Source organism: Orcinus orca, chromosome 4 (assembly GCF_937001465.1).
Source record: "Orcinus orca chromosome 4, mOrcOrc1.1, whole genome shotgun sequence".
NCBI lineage: Eukaryota > Metazoa > Chordata > Mammalia > Artiodactyla > Delphinidae > Orcinus > Orcinus orca.
Window position 1 is genome coordinate 95,684,930 of NC_064562.1, and position 24,527 is coordinate 95,709,456.

The window sequence follows — 24,527 nt, forward strand, 5'->3', positions numbered from 1 at the left end:
TGGGCTTGAGGTAGTAAATTAATGTGGAAGTAAGAAGGTGTATTTATATAGCCTTTTTGGCCCTAAATTCCCTATCTCTGGTGATAAGGATGTCTCTTCCTCCTGGTACAAGGAGGGACCTTTCACATGGGAGATTTATTTACTGCTTTCAGGGAGACAGTACAAAGACAGAAGGGTCTTTGTACTGGCTGTTTCTCAAGTAAATTTAATTCAAAATAATCAGTATGCTGGGACTTCCCTGGCAGTCCAGAGGTTAAGATTCCACGCTTCCACTGCAGGAGACACAGGTTTAATCCCAGGTCAGGGAAGTAAGATCCTGCAAGCTGAGCAGGGCAGCAAAAAAAAAAAAAAAAAAAAAAATTCAGTATGCCATAGTAGCATAATTTGAGGTGACATATTTGTTCCCCTTAAACTTCTCAGCACACTCTAAATAAATCTGTACTCCTCCAGGGCTCTAGAGTCCCAGTTATGTGACCTTACTAGCTCTCTTGTCTCCCCTCCTCCAACTGCCTTCCTCACTTGCTGCACTACAGGCAGACTGACTTGCTAAGGTTGGAAAATACTCTCATTCTTGTTCTAGCCCCAGATGCCTCCCACATGTTCTTCCATCTGTCTGGAAGACACTTTCCCCAAAGCTTTGCATTGCCTTACTCTGATTCTTTACTTCAGTCTTTCTTTATATTTCACTCCCCCAGAAATCTTGTCCTGAACACCTACTTGATCCACCCATATGTGTCTACTTACCCAGGTTTATCACTCATATCACACCTTAAAATTTGAATTTATATGTATTTTACTCATTTACTGTCTCTGTCTTTCACTAGGAAGTAAGGACCGAGATTTTATTTTATTATTATTATTTTAAATAAATTTATTTATGTATTTTTGGCTGCATTGGGTCTTTGTTGCTATGTGCAGGCTTTCTCTAGTTGTGGCGAGTGGGGCCTTCTGTTCATTGCAGAGCACGGGCTCTAGGTGTGCGGGCTTCTATAGTTGTGGCTCGCGGGCTCTAGAGCACAGGCTCAGTAGTTGTGGTGCACGGGCTTAGTTGCTCTGCAGCATGTGGGATCTTCCCGAACCAGGGCCCGAACCCATGTCCCATGCATTGGTAGGCAGATTCTTAACCACTGTGCCATCAGGGAAGTCCCTGGGATTTTATTTTAACCATTGCTGAACTCATAGCATCTAAAACTAAGGATGAATGCATACTTGTCAGATGGAGAAATAAAATAGAGGAGTGCATGGTTACTTAGTTCCATGGTTCTTCCAAGTTGATTGCCTGCATGCCTTCAATTCGTCTCCTCTCCATGTATACATTTCCTTTGCCATGTAACTTGGCAACACTGTTTGGCATGTTCTGCTGCATTCCTAGACTCTGGGCTCAGCTTTGTGACTTTAGTGACCAGCAGGATGTTAGCAAATGCAGAGGCAAGAGGAGGCACTTGCCTATTTCTGCTTGCAGTCTTATTCCTCAGACTTTATTATGAGAACAGACTCATTTGGACTAACCTGTGGGATGTATGATGTGGAGCAGAGATAAGCCCTCTGTCATCTCAGCTGAAATCACTCTAAATGAGTAGATCTGTGGCTAATGCCAAATGTGTGCATGAGCCCAGCCATGACAAGAATTGGCTGCACTAGCTTGTTTGCTGGACTGCAGACTCATGAGTTCAATAAAAAATTATTGTTACAGTAAGTCCCCTACATATGAATGAGTTCCATTCTGAGAGTGTGTTTATAAGTCCAATTTGTTCATAAATCCAACAGAGTTAGCCTAGTTACCCAACTAACACAATCGGCTATATAGTACTGTACTGTAATAGGTTTATAGTACTTTCCATACAAATATAATACATAAAACCCAACAAACACAAAAAAAGAGAAAACATTTTTAATCTTACAGTACAGTACCTTAAAAAGTACAGCAGTACAGTACAACAGCTGGCATACAGGGGCTGGCATCGAGTGAACAGGCAAGAAGGGTTACTGACTTGAGGAGGGAGAGGAGGTTGGAGATGGTAGAGCTGAAGGATCTCAGCAACAGGAGATGGAGGGCAAGCTGCAGTTTTACTCATGCCTGACATTGATGGCACCGGTTCTGGTTCCTTGCTGGAACCAGATGCATGTGCACATCTTTGACAGTTTGCAACTTGAAGGTTCATATGTAGGGGACTTACTGTATATTTTACTGAAGATTGGTGATTGTTTGCAGCATTATTGTGACAATAGATAACTAATAGAATAGAAAAGCCCCTAAAGTTTCTTTTAATTCTTTTATAATTTCATTATCAAAGTCATGCATTCCCTTTGTAACAAATGAAACAATTCAAAACAACAGTAATTATCTTGGCCTACTTTCACCTCTTTCATTTAATTCCATGTGAAGAAACTTATGTTAACAGCCTGATGTGCATACTTCAATATTTTGCCAATAATAAATGTTTCTAAAAATTAAAAAGAATGAGAAATGTGCAGTATAATCTGTGTACATTGGGGATCTATAGAAAATATTTGGTAGGAAAGGATGGTGGTCCAATATCTTCTTTAGAAAGCTTGCTCTGAGGGCAAGAATATGATAATGGGACCCTATATAGAGAGAGAAGATAAGAAGTGATTATAACAGACCATGAAAAGGTAATGAGGGTTGATATTAAGGTAGAAGAACTAGAAGTAACAAGTGTGGAAGATGAATAAAGCTAGGACTTCATTTTTCAGAATTTAAACATGAGTGGGTGAGATGAAGCACAGAGAGAAAGATATGACTTGCCAATATATGGGTAACGCTATAGAAGTTGAAGGTAATTTGCATCTTAATCTCTTCATTACTAGCCCCTTCATTTGATATCTATTCTGTATTTGTGATGTCAGTTAATTCATCCAGCCAAACATAGTAAGCCGGAAACACTGAAGGCATCCTTAATGCTTCCTCCTCCCTCATTTTCCCAAATCCACTCTTCTAATCCTCCACAACTTAATTTTTAAATTTTTCTTCCCAAATATATCTTAAACTCAAAATGTTTTACCTGTTCCTACCACCATCCCGATACCTTACCATCAGATATTTTTGCCTCTTGACTTCTTTGATTCTGCATTGTCCACATCACAATGAAACCTATTGTTCTAAAGTGTAAACCTAATTGCAGTTACAAAACTAAAGCTTCACTTCAGAGATTCCTGTCCACAAAGCAAGAAATTCAAAATCCTCACCTGGGCATATAAGGCTCATACTGATGTGGCTCCTGCTTACTGCCATGGTCTCCTGGGTAACAGTGCTGCCCAGCTGCCATGATTATAAAAGGTCTCCTGGCACACAATAATATTTATTCTCTTGATGCCTTTAAAGATTCTATGTCCCTGTTTGTATGTCATCTATGATATTGACTTTGAAAACTCTTACTCTGCCTTTGATCCCACTGCTTAATAGATAGTTGCTTTAGAAAAGTGAAGCTCTGCCAAGACAGAATGCTCTTGTATCTCTCAGGTCCTCCATCTCATAACTAACACCCTCTGGATATAACACAACAAACCAGCAAAGAAAAACTTCAAAGATGGGAAGAATTCAGATTGCCTATGGACCATGGAACCTGAGGAACAAGACAGTGGTGAGACTCTGAATTTCCTTATTTTATCACATATCTTCTGAACAGGATGATGCAGAAACATCTAATCCAAAACCACCAACAGGCAGAGATAAACAAAAGCTTAAGTAGAGTTTATTTCCTCAGCCAAATGATAGGGAATGATCTGACCAAATGAAAAAAAACCTTTTGTCAATACTCACCTGTCTTACTCCAGGCTACTATAACAAATTATCATAGGCTGGGTAGGTTAAACAACAGAAATATATTTCTTGACAGTTCTGGAAGTTGTGAAGTTCAAGATCAGAGTGCCAGCATGTTTCAGTTCTGGTGAGGACCCACTTCTGAGTCTGCAGGTGGCCATATTCTTGCTATGTCCTCACATGACAGAGAGCAGAGAGAGAAGAAGCTCTCTGGTGTCTCTTCTTATAAGGGCACTAATCCAATCATGAGAGCTCCACCCTCATGAATAATTATGTCCCAAATGCCCCACCTCCAAATAACATCACATTGCAGGTTAGGGTTTCTACAAACTTTGAGGGGAACACAAATATTCAGCCTATATCACCACCCATTATTCAGCCAAACAAAAACAGAAAAAAGACTCCTCACCTTTACGCACACTTACACAGTTTTTGTGGGTCAGAGAAGAGAGTTATCTTCCACCCTACCTTTCAAGACGTATGTAAGTAGGCAATAGTGCTCCGATTCCCCTATCTGGGAATGTCAGCCAGGCTGAGCAAAGAGCAACCTTCCTTCCCATGCCCTTTGGAAGTAGGTGACAGTGATGCAATTTTCCTTCCAATATAGTAATGGTGGGCCAGGAATTGAGCTTCTCTTCTTCTCCACCTGGCAGAAGCAGGAAGTACTCTGATACCCTCAGCAAGGGTAGTTTCAAAGGATCCAGTAGCAAACTGAGCATCTATCCCACTCAGCTCAATCTCAGTAATATTGAGCAATACAATTAAATTAGAGCTTGCTAGCTCTCTATTTCCCCCCACAATTCTTGGTATCAATGAGGCCTATTGGGGAGCTGAGCCTCTATATCCATCTGACAGCAACAAGAATGAATGATACAGTGCAAATCAGAGCCAGTCAACACTCCAATACTCCCTGTTGCTTGGAGTCAGCAAGACCCAATGAAGAGCAGAGTCTCTACTCCCACCAGGTGTCAGGGAGGTAGACAAGGTGGTGGAAAGTGAAGTGGGTGACATTCTACTTTCTTCTCCTGGTGTCAGAGGCGCATAGCAGGGAACTGAGCTTATATCCCTAATCAGAGGCAATAAAGCAGTGATCATCAATGATCTGTTTTTACCAAGGAAGTGTCAGCAAGGCCTGGGAGAGCTGTACTTCTATCCTACCCACCTGAAATGAAGAGGTGTGCATAAGTGCTCCATTTTTTCCAAGATAGCATTGGTGGGGCGTAAAGGCAGGCTGGACATACAACCTACCGGGCTCTAGAGGTCCACCTCAACAGGGGGACTACCTGCTAGGATCCAGAGACTCATAATATAAAATCCAAAATGTCCAGTATATCATCTGTCATACAAAGAACCAGGAAAATCCCAACATGAATGGGAAAGGACAATCAGCAGACACCAACACTGAGATAAATCAGCTGTTGGAATAATCCGACAAGTATTTTTCAGCAGTCATCATGAAAATGCTTTAACAATCCATTGGGAATTCTTTTAAAACAAAACCAAAAAATGGAAAATCTCAGTAAAGAAATAGAATTTTTAAGAAGAACCAAGTGGAAATTACAGAACTGGGAAACAATAGCATTCCAGGGGCCTGTGTGACAGTAACAAAAGAGCTTACGTTCATATCACTGGAGTTACAGGAGGAAAAGAAAGAGAATAGGGTCAAAAAAAGTATTCGAAGAAAGAATTGCTGAAAACTTCCCAAATTGGTAAAAAGCCATAAACCTACAAAAGAAATCCATACCAAGACACCTCATAATTAAACTTATGAAATCTGAGAAAGAAAAGTCTGGAAGCATCCAGAGAGAAACGATGCATTACTTACAGAGAAACACCAATTTAAATGACAACAGATTTCTCATCAGAAACCATAAAGTCCAGGAGGAAATTGCTCAATAGCTTTCAAGTAAAAGAAAAGAATTGTCAACCAGAAATCCTATATCCGGTGAAAATATTCTTCAGGAATGAAGGGAAAATAGAACCATTGTCAGATGAAGTAAAACTAAGAGAATTTATTTTAGCAAAACTAACCTAAAGAATGGCTAGGAGAAGTTCTCTTAAAAGAAAGGAAATAATAGAAGAAAGATTGAAATTTTGGAAAGGAAAAATAAAATATGTGTAAAAGTAAAGGTACATATAATAGACAATTCTAATTTTCATGAGTTTTATAAAGTCACATTTGAAAGTGGAAGCAACAATTATAATACCATCTGATGTGGTGCTCAATGAATATAGACAAATATTTAAGACAATTAAAATTTGAAAAGGGGAAGGGTAAAGGGGCCTAATAGAAGTAAGGTTTCTACATTTCACTTGAACTGCCAAAACTTCAATACCAGCAGATAGTGATAAATTTCATATATGACTTTTAATACCTAGAGTAACTACTAAGAGATTTACACAAAGTGAGATACTAGGAAACACTATAAACAAATCAGGATGAAATCCTAAAAAATGTTCAAATATCTGCAGGAAATTAAGTGAAGCGAAATAGAAGAATGAGCGACAGAGAAAAAGCCGAAGAGGAATATTAAAAATAAAGGCTTCCCTTATATTCCAGGACCATTTGGTTTGAAGCTATTGTACATTTTGCATTTTTACAATTGAGAAATTTTCATGTTATTTTTAAATTCCCTATTTCACTCAGTTACTAAACTTCTAGAAAATAGAAACCATTTTTTTCATCTCCTTGTTATAAATGCATGCCACATAATGCCATTTGATTTGTGTGTCTAGCAAAGTGGCATTGCCAAAGAGTGGCTCTGGCGGGTGGCAGGGATATGATAGTGATGATCACATCCCTATCATCCATCCACTCCCAAGCCAATTCAACTAACGTAAGTAAAAATGTTCATGATATTCAAATGCACCTTCAAGAGAATTCTCCTAGCTTCTCTCTTAGAACAAAGTGTTAGTTTCTCAGCTCTTTACACATAGAAATTTACATGTGGGAACTTTCCACGAGTCAATAAGAACATGGTTTCTTTCTGTTTACCAGACTGTATGTTTTGGGGTGCTTTTGTCTTACTATTAAATAAAAATATATATGTATATATTTTATCCAGTTAAAGATTTTTATGAAATTTACAATTCAAATGATAAATTTTATATTATCTACTGAAAATCAGAGGGACATACATATAATACATGAAGATTCTTAAGAATATTGCCTAGTTGGGTTTTTTTCCCTACATTGTTAATCTATCATAAATTTTAAAATTTGTTCCCATGGATTTAATGAAGTAAATTTGATTTCTTTATTGTGTTTTTCCTGAGTTTTTCATATAGGTGACTAGGTGAAATAAAAGTGGACATTTTTTAGAGGAGAAAAAATGGCAAACAAAGCAAATGTTTCCATAGATTTAAGTTTACTGCTATTCATTTGTGCATGCATGAGTGTGTGCAGGTTTGTGTGTGTGTGTGAGGGGGTGGTTCTTTCTAAGGGAATGAAAAATGCTTTTTTATATCTTCTATCAAATATTATTTAACATGAATTGCATGATGTGTTGTTCTTTGTCATTATGTTCAAGATATTTCTTTCTTTGTTTTTCCATAGCATTAATGCTTGTTTGGTTTGTCTTTTCTTGGCCCAAATTTCTACATTTTGTTGTCTGTAGACTACTGATACATGGCTTGAGACTGTATTAGATTCCTCTTAAGCTAACTTTCCTATCATAATTCAGGGTTTAAATATTTCAGATTAAAGTTTTTCTACCTTCTTAAAACACCTGCAAGTTACCTGTCCTCAAAGTCCATAAATCTATCTGAAGTCTAAGTCTATTCAGTTTTCATCATCATGTTTAACAGTTCCTTCTGTAGATGTTCATATTTTCAAACTTTTCAAAATTCAATTAAAAAATCAAAAGAGGGCTTCCCTGGTGGTGCAGTTGTTGAGAGTCCGCCTGCCGATGCAGGGGACATGGGTTCGTGCCCCGGTCCGGGAAGATCCCACAAGCCGCGGAGCGGCTGGGCCAGTGAGCCATGACCGCTAAGCCTGTGCATCCGGAGCCTGTGCTCCGCAACAGGAGAGGCCACAACAGTGAGAAGCCCACATACCGCAAAAAAAAAAAAAAAAAAAAAGTCAAAAGAGTTTTATTATATACCACCAGAATTGACAGTAGCAAAAACAAAGTTTGATGTTCAAATAATTTTGCAAAATAATGTTAAAAGTAGAGACATTAAGTATTTTATGGCATTAAAAATAAACATGTCATGTTTTATACAGTGTGGTTCCTTGTGGTATGTAATTGTTATTAAAAAGTATCCAAAATTTGAATATAAGGCCATTTCAATGTCATACTGGGACATGGTTTAATGCTACGAGTAAGAGAATGTACTTCTATTTGCCTTTGCTATTTACTAATTTATGAGAGCCCAGGCATTGTAACAAAAGACACAGCAAATCCAGCTGTCACGAGACTCTATCTACACTGCCTCTTCTTTCTCATTCCTTCAATATACTCAACATGCTCTCTAGCAGGGCCTTTGTGCTTACTGTTCTCTCTTTCCCCAGATATCCAAATTGCTCCTTCCCTTGCTTCTGTCAGTTATCTGGTCAAATGTCACCTCTTCATAGGTGCCTTCAATGATTATCTTATTAAAAACATAAATAAATTAACTATCAATCTCTCTTTCTACTTGCTTTATTTCATTTCATGCTACATATTACATACACGTAAAACATCTGTATCATGTTTCCCCCAGTGAAATATAAGATCCTTGAGGTCAGAGACTCTGTTTGATTCACCCTAGAACATAACATGAGTGCCTGATTGGTTTTTGATAAATAAATTGGCCTATTGGCACTATGCCTTTTTTCCTTTCAGTTTTATTGAGATATAATTGACATACAACACTGTATAAGTTGAAGGTACACAGCATAATGATTTGACTTACATACATCATGAAGCGATTGTCACAGTAAGTTTAGTGAACATCCATCATCTCATACGGAGAAAAAATTAAAGTAATAGAGAAAATGTGTGTGTGTGTGTGTGTGTGTGTGTGTGTGTGTGTGTGTGTGTGATGAGAACTCTTAGGATTTACTCTCTTAACAACTTACTTTTATATGTAATATGCATCAGTGTTAATTACATTTATCATGTTGCACATTACACCCCTGATACTTATTTATCTTACAACTAGAAGTTTGTACCATTTGACAGCTTTCAACACATTTCTGCTCCCTCGATTTCCCACCTCTGGTAACCACAAATCTGATCTCTTTTTCTATGAGTTTGTTTCTGTTTTTGTTTTTGAAGTATAATTGACCTACAACACTATGTTAGTTCCTGTTACACAACATAGTGATTTGGTATTTCTATACATTTTTAAATGATTACCGCAATAAGTTTAATTACAATATAGCACCATACAAAGATATACATAATTATTGACTATACTCCCCACATTGTATATTTCATACCTGTGATTAATTTCTTTTGCAACTGGAAGTTTGTACCTGTTTCTTTCCTTTAACCACCTTCCTCCCCTCTGGCAATCATCTGTTTATTCTCTGTATCTTTAACTCTGTTTCTGTTTTGTTACATTTGTTTGTTTTGTGTTTTAGATTCCATATATAAGTGAAATTATACAGTATTTGTCTTTCTCTGTATGACTAATTTCACTTAGCATAATACCCTCTAGGTCCATCCATGTTGTGACAAATGGCAGATTTCATTCTTTTTATGGCTGAGTAATATTTCATTGTATACATATTCCACACCTTCTTTATTCATTCATCTACTGATGGGCACTTGGGTTGCTTCCATATGTTGACTATTGAAAATAATGTCGCAATGAACATAGGGATGCATATATTCTTTCTAATTACTGTTTTTGTTTTCTTTGGGTAAATATCCAGGAGTGGAATTGCTGGATCATAGGGTAGTTCTATTTTTAATTTTTTGAAGAACCTCTAAAGTGTTTTCCACAGTGGGTACACCAGTTTACATTCCCACCAACAGTGCCAGATGGTTCCCTTTTCTCCACATCCTTGCCAACACTTGTTATTGTTGTCTTTTTGATAATAGCCATTCTGACAGGTGTGAGGTGATATCTCATTGTGGTTTTGATTTGCATTTCCCTATGACGTTGAGCATCTTTTCATTTGCCTGTTGCCCATCTTTATGTCTTCTTTGGAAAAATGTCTATTCAGATCTTATGCCCATTTTTTAATTGGGTTGTTTGTTGATGTTGAGTTGTATGAGTTTTTTTTTTTTTGGATATTAACCCCTTATCAGACATATCATTTGCAAATATCTTCTCCCATTCTTTATGCTTCCTTTTTATGTTTTGATGATTTCCTTCATTGTACAAAAGCTTTTTAGTTTGTTGTAGTCCCATTTATTTACCTTTGCTTTTGTTTCCCTCTCCTGAAGAGACATATCCCCCCTCCCCACAAAAAATTACTAAGTCTAGTGTCAAAGAGAGTATGTTTTCTTCTAGAAAGTTTATGGTTCCAGGTATTACATTTAAGTCTTTAATCCATTTTGAATTTATTTTCGTGCATAGTGTAAGAGACTAGCCCAGTTTGATTCTTTTGCATATAGATGTCCAGTTTTCCCATACCATTTATTGAAGAGGTTGTCTTTTCCTCATTGTATATTCTTGCCTCCTTTGTTATAGATTAATCGCACATATAAGTGTGAGTTCATTTCTGGCCTCTCTATTCTGTTCCATTGGTCTACATGTCTTTTTTGTGCAAATACCATGCTATTTTGATTACTGTAGCTGTGTAGTGTAGTCTGAAGTCAGAGACCATGATTCCTTCAGTTCTGCTCTTCATTCTGATGATTCCACAGGATATTTAGGGTCGTTTGTGTTTCTGTACAAATTTTAGAATTATTTGTTCTAGTTCTGTGAAGAATGTCATTGGTATTTTGATAGGGAATAAATTTAAGTTGTAGATTGTGTTGGGTAGTCTGGCCATTTTAACAATATTAATTCTTCCAATCCATGAACAACATATATCTTTCCATCTGTTTGTGTTGTCTTCAACTTCTTTCATCAATGTCTTACAGTTTTCTGAGTACAGGTCTTTTACCTCCTTAGTTAGAATTTTTCCAAGGTATTTTATTCTTTTTGATGTGATTTTAAATGGGATTGTTTTCTAAATTTCTCTTTCTAATAGTTCACTGTTGGCATATAACATATTTCTGTATATTCATTTTGTACCCTGCAAATTTACTGAATTCAGATACTGATCTCTAGTAGCTTTTCGGTAGCGTCTGAGGATTTTCTGTATATAGTATCATGTCAGCTACAAAGAGTGACAGTTTTACTTCTTCCTTTCCAATTTGGATTCCTTTCATTTCCTTTCCTTTTCTGATTGCTGTGGCTAGGACTTCCAGTACTGTGTTGAATAAAAGTGATGAAGGTGGACACCCTTGTCTTGTTCCTGATCTTAAAGGAAATGATTTCAGCTTTTCACCATTGAGTATGATGTTAACTGTGAGCTTATCATATATGGCCTTTAATATATTGAGGTATGTTCCCTTCAAACCCTCCTTTTTAAGAGTTTTTTTTTATCATAAATGGAAGTTGAATTTTGTCAAAAGATTTTATGCATCTATTGAGGTAGTCAACTAATTTTTATGCTTCAATTTGTTAATGTGGTGTATCACACTGATTAATTTGCTGATATTGAACCATCCTTGTATCCCTGAGACAAATCCCACTTGATCATGGTGCATGATTCTTTTACTATATTGTTGAATTTGGTTTGCTAATATATTTTTGAGTATTTTTGCATCTATGTGCATCAGTGATATTGACCTGTAATTTTATTTTTGTGATATCTTTAGCAGGTTTTGGTATTAGGATGATGCTGGCCTTGTGGAATGAGTGCAGAAGCATTCCTTTCTCTGCACTTTTTTGGAATAATTTGAGAAGGATAGGTGTTAACTCTTGGCAATATTCCTTTTGTAGTTGCAAGAATGCAAATCATTTCCCAGTTCTCTCTGTTTTATCTTTTTCTTTTCATAAGATTTGGTTAATCACTATAACTAATGAGCCTTTCTAAAAATGTCTTCTGGCTAAATTTGCTGCCACTTCTGCATTTCTAAATTTCTCCTTCAATGTAATACTTTCCACTGAATAATCTTAATGTTGCTCTAGTCATACAATCAAATTATTGCAATTCATGAATGTGCTTGCTTAATGTTGAATAAATGTTGTGATAATACATTTATTACTTTATGCATACATGCATTCCTCAACTATACATGGAATGCATACCATGTGACAGGATTCATACACGTGTAATTGATAAAAGTTTTTTTCCGCTACTTCTCTGGGCTAGTGACTATGAATAAAGACATAGTTCATGTTGTATCATCTTCTAGATAGAGGCTTTTAGTATAGCTTTCCTGGATGTACTCTGAATAACTGAAGGGGGTATTTTTCATCTACCTACAATGTGAACAAACATACGCAATGGCTGTGCTGATGAAACTTCCTTGGTTTCTCCAAAATTATTTTGATACCTCTCCTTTTAATCCTATGGCTCTTAATCTAGACTTCATCATAAAATTTACCCCAACAGTATAGAACTATCTATCCATTTTCACCAATATAATATGAATATTACATGGGTATGAATTTGGTTTTTCATATATGATCCTACTGTCTAACACAGTATGTAGTAGGTAGTTTAAATTTACTTGTGAGACGAATGAATGGTGTGTACAAATTATCTTTGACAAGAAAATATTTATTTTGAATTTATTTAAAAATAAAGGATATTCCTAGAAACAGAATATAATTCTGTTATGTCTATAGTTGGTTTGAATGTAAGCATAAGTAAAAAGGATATCTCATTTTTGTACTTGAAGCATATTAACAATTTAAATCCAATTTCATTCTGAGTCTCCTAGCTTCTAAAAGTTACTATTCACATAACCACTCTGGCAGTGATTACTATTCCCTCCTCCTTTGTAGATACTCCAGGAAAGCAGTATATTTCTCAGTAGTCTTATATCTACATATAGTCAAGGGACTAGTTCTAGCTATTGCAATATGAATGAAAGTGATACATGTGGCTTCCAGGCTAGGGCGTTTTAAGAAACAAGGGTGTGCTTTCTACACTTTCTCTCTCTTCTCTTGTAATCTGTGTCCATAAGAGACAGACATGTTTGAATACAGGTGGTTTATTTTGGAGAATACTCAAGAACAATACCTGTAGGGAAGTGAAGGAAGCAGTACTGAAAAGAGAGAGAGTAGCTAAACACTTCTCTCAGCAACAGAAGAATACATCGGCAGTAGAGGCCTCAGCCAACGTCACAGTGAGTTCAAGGCTAGAATGGCCTTTAAGAGATAGCAACACTTGAGGCAATGGGACAGATCTTTGTAACTCTGTATTGACTGGTTATTTGTTGTGGACAGCCTCTGAGGAGAAGAGTAACCTTGGGAAAGATAGCTTCTTCAGCCAAGGATAATTGAAGAGGCACTCAGCTTTCTGCCCTCAAGAGTGAAGGAATGAGTACTTGAGTCCGAGGAGTGGGGCACACCACAACATTCACTATATTTCCTCCAAAAAGATGCAGATTGCAATGGGAAGCAAATGAATAATGGAGTCATGACACAGATGGAGCTAGAGTACCTAAATTACTTTGTGAAGGGAAGCTACCCAGGAGCATTCACTTATGAGAAGGAAATAAAGTCTAATGTGTTTTAGCTACGGAAATGTCCAGAGTCTAATGTCTAATTGTTAATCTGATATATATATATATATATATATATATATATATATATATATATGACAGATAAATTTTGTCAATTGCTTTCAGAGTAATCCATTTCTAATATTGCCCTTCCCCCCAACACTGCCTTTTAAGTTAAAGGAATGAAAGTACACAGAGCAATTACACAGATGGCATAATGTTTACCAGTGTTGCCAAGAAACTCCTGTGAGAGGCTATATTTCAGAAGCACAATATCTGAAGTCATTGATTTAAAATTATTCACCCCTGAGGGATCTTAAACTACACAGCATTCTCTGCCACAACTGTTTTCATGTGAGGTATTAAAATCGAGTGATTCCACATATGTATTCATTATTTGAGTAGTATCCACTCGCAGAAATAAATATTTATTACTATACACAACTTTTGAAGTTTGAAAAGGTATAATTTAGTCTAAAATTGCTCTAGGCCTCAAAGGGAGACAATATAGACAGGTATATATAAATGGTCCTTCTCAAGAAATGTAATCCTCAATTCTTATATTTTTTTAGTTGGAGCTCTAGAATAAAAATCTATGACTAAAGGAGCAAGCAATATTGACTATGTAAGTACAATTCAGCATTCAAGGCCAAGTTGATCAAATGATTCAGGACTAAATCCTTATCCAATACATTGAAATGTCGGGAGTGGGGGGTTAATAATATTTATGCCCAAACAGATTTTCTTTCTGACATAAACTATATGGTGTGAAGACCTAAAATATACCAACACAGTAGGAAATTTAGAGAAATTTAGAGGTTTAACTTAATCTGCCAAACCTAACTGAACCCCCAACTATAAAACATTGGACTTAAATATGTGACTTTTGAAATAAATGTCGTTCTGAACTGGAATCCTTAATACAACCCTTATTAGTTGTGTGTGACTGGATTAGTCACTGAGACTTAATTTTCTTATTAATGAAATGGAGTAAATAACGTCTATGCTTTGTTGGATTTGTAAAGATTAAATGACACACATGCAATGCTTTTATTATAGTAGATCATAGTGTGCAAATGTTCAAAATGTAATTGGCATCTTTACTGTTATTATAATACTTTAAGCACATATAAAAGCAAAGCTTCATTTGAGATAGTTGTTCATAAATAGCATGTGTTTCTTTGACTTTATTGGTTTCCAGTTTCATTATAGTGTAGGACACATTATCAAACATGCAGTAGCTAAATGATTCAATCATCTGGTACAAAGGAAGAGACAATTGTTGACACTGAAAAAAATTACAAGTGATTAGAAAATGTTGCCTCATTTGCATAATTCAAAAATAGCATTTCATTTCAAATGAATCTTAGTAATACTGTAGAAGCCAAGTGATTAAAGGTATCTGGTATTCATGAAAGGACAGACTAAAAGCTTAGTTCCTTAAGACACAAATATTCTGAGACCTAGATCTAAGTATAAAAATAGTTGTATATAATTAAGGTAGGGAATGGACAGATTATTTAGTTATTCATTCTGGAAAAATTATTTACTATTTGGAAGAAGAATGATTTTAAATTTCTACCTTACTTCTTAAATAATTGGAATTCCTTCAGTTCCTTGAATGCTAAGTGTTCCTTTTTGATGTTAAGTCTTTGAATAAATAGTTTTCCCTGTTTGAATGTGCCTTTAAACCCCTACACTGACTTACATACATACATCCTTCAGATTTTAGCTTCTTTGTGTCATAGAAATAACTTTCCTAACCTCTCTTGAAGAGCTTAATCTATCCATTTTATTATATCCTGGCCTAGAGACTGATTCCTCTCCATTGTAACATATGGCTGTTGGAATTTACCATGCATTTTAGTGATTATGTGATAACTATTTCTACTTATTATAGCATAAATTCACAAGGAATGACACCATTTTTATTTTCACATATGATATTTTCCCTGGTCCCTAGCACAGTGCCTGGTATTTGTTTGATTATCAATAAGTATTTATATTGATAGAATAGTAGATGAATGAATAGAAGTTTAAGGATTAAGAAGACATCACCGAGAAATTAGAGGAAAATAGTTATCAAAAAGATAAATGTGGAATCACATTGAGTAAGTATATCTTTAAAGTATTTGTTCTTTGAATGGAGTTCTTTGGTACTGTAAAAACAAAGTAAGAATCTATTACAGGTAAATTCAATTGATTTTCCAAACAGTAAGTAAAACATTTTTATAACAAAAGAGGAATAAAAAATCTAAATGTAAATAAAAACCTGGAAAAATATTTACAACATACCATAAAGGCTAAATATATTTTGTATACAAAAATATTGATCAGTTTTTGAGATAAGTAGAAACAAAATGACATAAATATGCAATTCACTAAAACAGAAATATAAAAGACCTATACATAGGTGAAAAACATAATATCATTGAATTTCTTCCTATAAAAATGTCAGTAGAAAAATGCAATAGGCAATATTGGTGAGTGTTTAGGAAAATGATATTCTGATACACTGCTAGTTGTATATTAGTGCTTATTTTCTCACAAACAAGTTGCTTATGGAAAAATTTAATAATGTAATGATGTAATAATGATGAAAAATAATTATCCCCCCATATTTAGCTTGTTAAACTAATTAAACAAGGATCCCATTTGACTGAGGGGGCTGTAAGGCCAAGGTGGCCCACATAAGCAAACCAAAAGCCAAGCCAGTAAATGCTTCCAGGTTACCAAATCAAATCAAAATCAAGGACAGCCAATCACAAACAGCCAACTAGGCTTTAAGCTATAGCCAATCAATAAGTTCCTCACTTTTCTTCTGCCTTTTCTCTAGACAAGTCTCTCCCGAGCTTCTGTCAGTGGAGCGCTCCTAACCACTTCTGATTTGGCACTGCCTGATTGGAATGCATAGTTGCTCAAATAAAGTCTTAAAATTTTTAATGTGCCTCAGTTTATCTTTTAACAAGCTCTGATTATGAGGTATTTGTTTAAAAGAAACATACTACCTACTATATTAATAGGCTTTAAAATGTAAAATGTGCATATCTGAAATTCAATCATTCAAGTTATAAGTAATTACCCTTAATAAATTATTAAAGATTGGTAAGAAGATTTATGAAAAAGGATCGCCACCCAAGAAATATTTCAAACTGCTAAAATTGCATCATTTTTGTTCTCTCTCTCTTTCTCTCATCAATCACCAAAGTCGTGAACAATGCCTACTAGCTCCATTTTAAGTTATGTCCCAATTCTGCTATTCTGTTCCTCCAGTATTGCCCCAGTGCAGGTCATTCTCATGTTTGTGGGACAATTGCAGTAACATCCTAACTTGTTCCTCACAACTACTCTAGTCTCCTTTTCATGTTCTTTGCACATAGCAAGCAGAGTGGTCTATTTACAATATAATTGTATCATTTCATCCCCTCCAGTAGCTTCCCATCCCACTTAAAAGTCCAATCTCCCAACCTCAGCCTTCACACCCTCATCTGACCAAGCCCCTGGTTACCTTCCTGTGCTCCAGTCACTCTGGTCTACTTATCTTTCCTTGATAACACTAAGCATGGTCTCATCTCAGGGCTTTTGAATTTGATGTTTTTTTGGCAGCTGAGAGTAAATCGTTCTCACTTGAGAGAGATGCTTTCATGCAGGCCTCTCTCCAAATGTTACCTCCTCAAAGACTCTCTCCCTGCTCATTCTGGGAAAGCAGCCATTCACCCTTGATTATAATTTTATGTCCACATTACCCTTCTTCATTTTATTCAACATTTATCACTTCTTGACACACACATATACACACCTGCCTTCTGCAATAACATATAGGTTCAAAATATAAGGGTAGGAAATTTATTTTGTTTGCCTCCTGACCCATCTCCAGTGAATTCCTGGTAGATAGTAAAAGTTTAAATATTTGTCAAGTGAATGAATATATTAATAAGGGAATGGTTATTTATATTAAGGTAAATTCATGTGATGGAATGCAATGCAATCTTTATTAAAATGTTTGTTGGAAATGATGAGGGAAGAGAATCATTTTATAAAATATTATGATCACAATTATGGAAAATTTTTATTTTCAACTTTTGTGCTTTTTGTATTTTCCACTCTCCTAGTAAACATCTATTACTTTTGTAATAATATGTGTGTACTTTAGATTACTAAATTACTCATAAAATATTTGTCTCAAAATTCATAACCAGAATCTTGTAGTATCAGGCAACTCAATACTTTGTTATTAGTCTACTGCAAGGATAGGATACTATCTTATTCTTTAGGTAAAATAAAGCAAAAATATATCTTTTTCTTCTTCTACAGTAGATCTAGTTTTATTATATGTATTTTAATGGTGTTATTTTCTAATATTTCTTAATTTTGGAAGTCTGTTCTAACCAATTTTAGATTTGGATGAGAATATGTAGTTTACTATATGGCCATTAGTATCTTGATTCTATTTAAGTGACAGTGATCAAGCTAGACTACAGTCAGAGTTATAGTAAACCAAAAAATATTCAATGCAATTTGAGAATAAACAGCTATACAACTGGAATTTTGTCATTGATTTTTTTTAAATTTACATAAGTTTCTATCTTAATTTTTTAAAAAATTGTTTCCATTTTCTTGTTTTCTTCATTCTATATTATAAAATTGAATAAATTTAGCTTTCAAAATCCATACTTTAAGTGAAACGGATGGTGGGGTAATATTTTATCTAAGTCAGGGTTTCTCAGGCTCAGCACTAGTGATGTTTTGAACTAGATAGTTCTTTGTTGCTGAGGAGGCTTTCCTGGGCATTGTGTGGCAGCATCCTAGGCCTCTACCCAATCAATGACAGTAGCAACACCCTCCCCCTGCCCCTGCCCAGTCGTGACAAAAAAAAATATCTCCAGACATCACCAAATGTTCCCTGGTGGGCAAAATCGCTCCCAGTTGTGAATGACTGATTTAAGGGGAGGGCAAACACAGTAAATCTGGTCAAATTTATATTTCAGGACAACTGAAATAAATGTTTGTTTATAAATTGTATTTATCCTAATAGAAAATATTAGCATGGAAGCATTTTACTGACCTTCCAATGTTTATGATTTATTCATTTATAATTCATATGTACACAGACATGCTCATTCCACTTAAAATGGATTTAGTCGTAGTACAGTGTATTTTGGTTCTATTATTTGGCTTTTCTTCAATTAAAAAAGATGCCTGAATCTTACTAGTAGTGTCAATATACCCCATAAAATAGACATTTTTTTCTTTTCTTTCAAAATAAAGTTCCAAAAAATTTAGAAGGTTAATTATGCAGCACTCTGATATCTGTGCAATTTATCTTTTTTTTTTTTGCTTGCATTTTATTTAATTTAGTTTTATGGCAACAGACTGCAATCTATACTTTGGCAAGAAATGAGTTCCAGTTTCTCAGAGGCACTATTTCCCCCTTATTGTAAGCCTGTCACATTCATTTGTATACCAAATGCTTATTTACGATAGAGGATTTTGCTTCTTACATTTTGGGCTAAGCTGATAAGGAATGAATATATTTTTTGCCTGCTAGCTTGCTTTCAAGAAAGATTAAGAACACAGAATACATGTTTAATGTATTTTAGCTGAACTCAGGGATCGAGTCAGCTGGATATATCTCCAATATATCCTGTGTCTAAAGATCGCCTGGCTCCATAACAAGTAGTGATTCAGTCAGAGCAAGACCTCCCTCTGACCAGTTTTGAAACATTTAAGATGAGGAAAATAATTGGAGAATTTTATTGCTGGAAGAGAATCCGATGGTTTTATAGAATTCCACCTCACATTTCCAATTTTAATGTGAGGCTGAGAGAGATTATAGGCACACCTCATTTTATTGCACTTCACAGGTATTGCATTTTTTATAAATTGAAGGTTTGTGGCACCTTGCATACAGCAAGTTTATTGGTGCCACTTTTCCAACAGCATTTGCTCACTTTGTGGTCTCTGTGTCACGTTTTGTTGAATGATGAAATATTTCAAAATTTTCCACTATTATTATGTTTGTTATAGTGATCTGTGATCGGTGATCTTTGATGTTACTGTTGGAAGAGGTTTTTTGTTTTGCATTTTTTAATTAAAGTATATACATTTTTTAGACATAATGTTATTGCAAACTTAATAGATTGCAGTATAGTGTCAACATAACTTTTATATGCACTGGGAAACCAAAAAATTCCTGGGACTTGCTTTATTGCAATATTCCCTTTATTGCGGTGGTCTGGAACTGAACCTGAAATATCTCTAAGGTATGCCTGTAAATGCCAAAAGCAATGATCCACACAGCTAATTAACCATAAATTTGAACCAAAATCATAAGTTATCACCAATTCTCCCTGACCTCAAAGGGAGGCTGGAGTAAAATTTCAGTTTTAATTTCAATGCTTAGATGCTACGGCAAATACTCAGAAAAAATTCCCAGATCAATCTGAGCAACCCTAAGAGATCAAGCTACTTAGTAGCTGCTTATATGACTTAGTAAAATTACAGTTATACCACAGATCTAATATTGCCTGACACTGTGACAGACCTAATAAACCAAGCATAAGGAAGATACGTGTTTATGCGCGTGTATATAACTACATACATATACATATACACATACATATACGTATCTATAGCTATGTCTACATCTAATCTATATCTACATCTATGTCTATATCTATCTCTTTATTCTTTTATGAATATGGCAACACATTGATTCCGCCATGCATGAGCTTGCTCCACATAGCAGAATTAGCTAGGAGGAAACAAGCAAATACATCCTAAAACTAATAAATCAAAGGCAAATTTTCAATCTGAAATCGAAAGAAAACATGAATCATGTGTCAAAGTAATATTTCATTTTTGTTATGTTATATTTTGTCTGTCATTATATGACATAATAAAATAATATATATTGTATATCATATCATATTACAATGAATGAAGTAAACAATTGATATAGAGTATTGGAGATTAGATATCTTTTTGTGTCCTTCAAGTTGTGTATATCTATACCTGCTTTTGTAATCAACTTTGTTTATAAAATTTTCCACAGAATTGCAGATTCAATATACAAATTTAAACATTTTATCAACTTTTCAGAAGTCATGTACTGGTTGGCAAGTTTGGTTAATAAAACCTGGCTGGAAAGTCATTAAAAACCTAGGAGCCTTAAACCAAATATACCTTTCATCCCACATATAGACTCAATGATCACTGCTAAACCTTTTGTAACACACCATACTTCTGCTTTATAGTCATCATCATAACTTAATTTATTTTGTGATTTTTATCTATGTCTTGTTTCTTTCACTAGGCTATAAGCTTTCTAAGTACAGACTTCAGGTCTGCATTGAATCTACGGTACCTGAATCAGTAGACCTATAATAATATAGAATAAATGAGTAAATAACTTGATCCATTTATAAGAGAAAATAAACTAAACTTTGAATTATTAGAAAATATACTTGGAAGACTGATGAAATTATCATTCCATTTATTTCCACTGACAGATTTAAACTAAAACAAAAATGTGTTAGAAATCTTTGGCTTATAAGTACAAATAAAAGAGTATCATTACATACAATCTATCCTACAAAATAATTAGATAGCTTTTTCACAAAAGCAGTCATAAGTAGATTTACTTAGGGTTTTATTTTTGATTTTAATGTTTTTTTCAAATTTGCTTGTTTTGTTTTTGGCAGTTACAGTGACTGTATAGTGCAGGGATGTCAAGTGCTGATATACTTTCTGATTTTTCAATTGAAAACTCTAGAGATCATTTCTTGACGATTCCTACCCTGGAAAATGTTGCTTCCCTTGATTCTTCAGACTCTATTGTTCTGCTTTTTACATTTCTAATTACCTTTCATATCTTGCCTACCATTATTCTTTTGTGTAGATACATTTGTCTCCCAAAATTCAAATATATATCAGCAACAACTAACTGTATGGCTCCCCAAATCTCTCCACACTAATACCTCGATGCACAATTGATTCTTTTCAGAGACTGCATCTGCTTCCCTCTAACAGTGCTTACCTGAATACTTATTACAGATACAATTGAATCATAATAATCAATGGGATAAGAAAGGGAAAAAGTTAAACTGTAGTGTAAACTCATAAGTGGAAGGCATATGTATTCAATTATCATAAAAATCTCTTCTCCATAACATTGAGGATTTAAACATTCATTTAAGCTCTTTTAAACTAATTACTTATTTATTTATTTTGCGGTACGCGGGGCTCTCACTGTTGTGGCCTCTCACTGTTGTGGCCTCTCCCGTTGCGGAGCACAGGCTCCGGAGCGCAGGCCCAGCGGCCATGGCTCACGGGCCCAGCCGCTCGGCGGCATGTGGGATCTTCCCGGACCGGGATACGAACCCGTGTCCCCTGCATTGGCAGGCGGACTCTCAACCACTGCGCCATCAGGGAAGCCCCTAAACTAATTAAATTTTGATATGCAAGTTTACATAATTTAATTTAGGTAAAGCTATCGTCTGGAATTTTTAAAAATACAAAGGAAAACATACATTTAACTCCTTCAGACTTCAGTTTCTTCATTTATAGATGAATTAAATTATGTTATATGGTTTCTTCCAGTTCTGTACTACTATGAATATCTGTATCTAAAAGTGATTACTTTCTACACTAAAACTCTACAGTTATTGCTGTTCAAGTTTTATTCTAATGAATTTAATCTAATCCGGAAAATATTTTATTGTCTTGCTTTATAGTAACACGAAACTTTGAATGAAACTTTTAGAACATCTAGATATGGTCTGTTTCCTCTTAGCCTCTAATTGCTATAACTTTGTCATTTACTATAATAAAATTGGATTCCCATTGGATTTGGAACAAAACTTAAAATCCTCATCTTCACCTTTGTGATTAATTTGTTGGCCAATTTTCGAAGCCCACGACTCTTCATTTCTATCTCATTCGGTGTCCTTTATTTGAAATGGCTTCCTTTCTATTCTTCTGTACCAAGCCCTTTTCTATTTCTAATATGCGCTTGCTCCTTATCTCATTATCATCCTTCAGGTCTTAATGTAAATGTCACCTACTCAGGGAGCATTTCCTATATCAACAGAAAATAATTAGTGAGAAAATGAGAAGTTTATTTTGGTTTGCAAACTACAAATTTCATGATTACTCCTTGAATGACTTTGTTTCTTGAACTGAATATCAATGACTTTGATGGCCTTTGTCTAAATAATTCTCAACAATTTTGAATAATAAATTATAATGGGTGAGAGAATTTCATGTGGTACCAAAACTGATCCAGTTGAGATCTTGCATTTGCTGGAATAGAAGCTGTAGCTTCTGTAAATCATCACTACATAGATGTAATTTGCTTTTACATAATTCAGATAAAATCATTATTCTTTAACCAAATACTATCATACCCAAGTAGAGACTAAAAATTATTTCTGAGATAAATGCCACATGAATGTATGACAGTTGTTCAAAAATACTATTTTCCTTGATATCGGAAATTATGAATTCCATAAATATTTGTTGTGTGAATGGAAACTTTCCTATATGCATAGATGACTTTTATGACTCAGTTTCCATTTTTGATTTTCCATTTAAATAACACATTTATGATTGCTCAATGCATTCTAATTTTTAATTAAATGATAATATCCAAAATATTACTAGGTACATAAAAAGCTTAATTATTGAAAGAAATATTGTTTTACCTTTAAAAATAATTATACTATATAATATGAATTTTAGCCCATGTTTTAGGTAAATATTCCTGATAATTGATTTATTAATTTATATCTCTTGCTTTAAAATAATTTAAAATAATAGTAATAATTATAATACTGTATTAGTTTATAAATTAAGTATATCAGTAGATGCACTTAGGAGAGTTACCTATTGATATGACTTGAAAGCTGTGACAGTTTGTCCCTGTTGGAGCCCAGGGTAAGCCACCCCAAAAGGTTCCTCAATGGCATATTGACTATTTTGAATTAAAATTACTTAAAAACAGCCAACATAAGACACTCTGACCCTCCTTTCTGTCTCCCTGAAAGCAGGAAATAAATCTCTAATGTGAAAAGTGCACTTCATGCATCTGGAGGTAAATGGACACTCTTATCACCTGAGACAGGGAATTCGGACCAAGAAGCCTATATCAACAACTTTGTTACTTCTTTAATTCTACCCCAAGCCTAAATTAAGCCTAAGTTTAGATTCCTCACTAATTGAGCACCCAAAAGCTAAATTTCTTTGTCCTGTCAATTCCTCACAAATTTATTGTTTCTTAGTCTGAAAAGTAAAAAAGCTGCCTGCTTTGGCCACTTCTTAGGTCCCATTTCTATGGTACCTCCAGGCACCTGAATTAAAATTTGTTTTTTTCTCCCGTTGTTGGGCTGCACCCCACAGGTTGACAAGGCGTGTGCTTGCCCAGCTTTAAGACCAAAGAGCCCGGAGTCAGCAACAGAGACATAGATGGTTTAATGGATAGGGGAGCTTACATGTCTGAAGCAAGGTCCTGACACCCCACAGTGTGAGGTAGACTGCGGGCAGGACAAGGTGACAGTCTTTGGTTCCCTGGGGGAAGCGGAGATTGCCAGTTATAGGGGGAATTAAGTCGGGTTGGCTCATCGGTTACCAGGGAGACCAGCAGAGGGGCACGCCCCTCACCGCCCCTTTGATAAGAACAGTCACTAGCTGGGGCCTAGGGCAAGTATGTCAGAAGGTCAGTCACGTGAGTAGAGTGTAGGTGCAGCAGGCACTGGTCAGGCAGGGGATGGTTAGAGAGCAAGAGAACTGCCATCTTGAGTGGCCTGACCATACAACCTATTAATCTATCTTGTGACAGTTTTATTATTAGTCCAGATACAAGAACTCAAGAAGGGTAGAGGCGGAAATATTCCCCTCCCCTTAACCATGTTAAACATAACAAGGTTAATAAGTTAAGTTTAAAGTATTTCTCCTCATTTGAACCAAATGATTTATTCATCTTTCCTTTAATGTTGTATGAATAATCTTTTTAAACTGGAGGAAACTTTATATATCCCTTGAATTAAATCTTTTATTAATTAGATTTTTATAGATAGTGTACCCAT